The sequence below is a fragment of the Buceros rhinoceros genome, unplaced genomic scaffold (assembly GCF_000710305.1).
Source record: "Buceros rhinoceros silvestris isolate BGI_N320 unplaced genomic scaffold, ASM71030v1 scaffold12469, whole genome shotgun sequence".
Lineage (NCBI taxonomy): Eukaryota > Metazoa > Chordata > Aves > Bucerotiformes > Bucerotidae > Buceros > Buceros rhinoceros.
In genome coordinates this window covers 40,399-42,649 of record NW_010430304.1, presented here as the reverse complement: position 1 = coordinate 42,649, position 2,251 = coordinate 40,399, and positions in this window count along the sequence as shown.

Sequence of the window (2,251 nt, the reverse complement as noted above, 5' to 3'; positions counted from 1 at the left end):
TGAACTGAAGTAGCATCTGATTGTTGAATATGACGAAAGCTTCCTTCTACTCCTTCTGTTCCCTTCCTCTGCACGACTCTTTACATGCAAAAAAACCCATCAAAACCACTACAGCTTCAAGTCACCAAAGAGTGAAATGACCACCCAACTACAGCGAAATCTTATAAAACATACACATGGAGCTGCTTTCCATTTTTGAGTCTGCAAGAAAGCAAACAAGCCCGTGTTGATCTAAGACTCCTATTAGGCCAGCTGCTGTCAAGTTACATGGGTTTATACAGCTACTCACTTTGATCCTCGTAGTATTGACTAATTTACTATGCTACTTGTTTACACTGCTCTTTTTATTTACAATCCACATTACTACAGGTCTTACCCTGCTAGTGGTAGGAACAGAGTCACTTGCTTCCATCATTTAAGTAAAAGCATCAAATTGCACCAAATGTCACGGTGTTGAGTCTGAAGCCCAGACTCCAGTAATAGCAGCCATGGTTTGCTCTAAGCCATTACAAATCCGCCTTGTGGCTCTGCTGGAAAGAGTCCACTAGAAAACAGATCTACCCACTGAGGATCTCAGAACACTCAGACTCATCAATCAACATAAATTAAAAACTTGGGTTGGGATAAGTTTAAGAATTTTATGCTTTAAATGTGTCAATCTGTATTTCTGAAAAGAAACAGAAACAAGACAGAAGCAGATCTGTACCTCTAGAACAGCAGCGACTGCTACAGCAACCACTTACCGTGACCAGCAGATGTTAGTTTTACATTTACTCATCAGTTTCTCTACCTCCGCAGAATCAATGGAAGCGGTGCTTGACAGCACGTTCTGCAGAAGTCAGAGTTTATAGAGCCGCGCTCCTCACAGTTCCTGATCAAAACTGTATGCCTGGAAGTGATTCCCAGAGTTTTCAGAGGGGACAGGTCACTAAAACATTTCACACTATGGCCTCATCGTGGACCTACTGAACATGTGAATCACAACTATCCTGTACACAGGTGGTACATAATACGTATGTAATGCTAGGACCAGGGCTGATTGTGGGTTACCAGACAGGAGGAGGCTGCTGCCCCAACAGTCGCTCTGGCCCACGCTCTCCTAAAGAACAGGGTCTGCCCTGGTTGAATTATCTGCAGGTCACAGACCAAGTGTCCCAGTGGATGACTCAAGGGGGCTGCTGAGTAAACATACAGAAACCTCCAAGTAAAACTGAGGCTTATTCACAAGTGTTTTTCAGGCACTGAAGGAAGGAACACAAGTAGTGCTGCTATAACACGGAAAAGAGGCAATACACAAAACCTTGAGATATCATGAGATACTCAACTAGCAAACTGGGTATTTTCTCTGAAGAGAAGAAACTGCAAACTAAATGTCAATACAGATGCGTAGCCAGAATAATAATGAATCAATACTTCAAAACCAATATAAAGGCATTATTTTCAAACAGTAAAGTAAGTGAGCCCACCGCCAAACCATCCTTAGAAAAGCAAGTGAAATAAATGTTACTGAAGTATTAAAACCGAATATAGTATTTTGCATACTTGAAACTCAAAAGAGAGACTAAGAAAGCCACCCTGCTATTTAAGATGGTTGCCACGTGCATTACTATTAGGAACACGTACCAAGCATAATCCTTGAGCTACTGTCTCATTTAAAATACTAGAAGAAAAATCTGTAGCAGCCCTCAGACAGAAAACTTCAATATCATTAGAGAAGAACTGAAACCTTTCTGATAAAGGATTGCAAAGCTGCTCAACAGCTATTCAAGAAGATGCAAGCACTGATGTCTTCTGACCACCAGAATGCCCAGCTATACAGGATGGTGTCATATGGATAAAACTGAGATACAATCTATCCAGAATCACAGAATGGTTGAGGTGGGAAGGGACTTCTGGAGGCCACCTCGTCCAGCTCCCCCTAGCCAAGCATATGAATAATTTATTTCACAGTTCAACAAGCTACAGAACCTGAGGATTATTATTCAAGTGTCTGCAGAGAAGTGCTTTTTCACTGTTTGAGAAAATAGATTTTGGGTTAAATTTCTAAAAACTTCTTTCCACTGATGTAATGGGTTAAAATGTTGAGTCCAGCGTGGAGGGGGAACACTCCCCTTCCCTTCCCTTGCTAGTGTGGGAAAGGTTGGTTTTTTTTTTTCACCACCTCTGCGGGGGAAAGGAAGGGCCAGCCCTTGACTCAGGTTTTGCTCCTGTCTTTGGAGCCAAGACACGTCAATCAATGCCTCTGTGAATA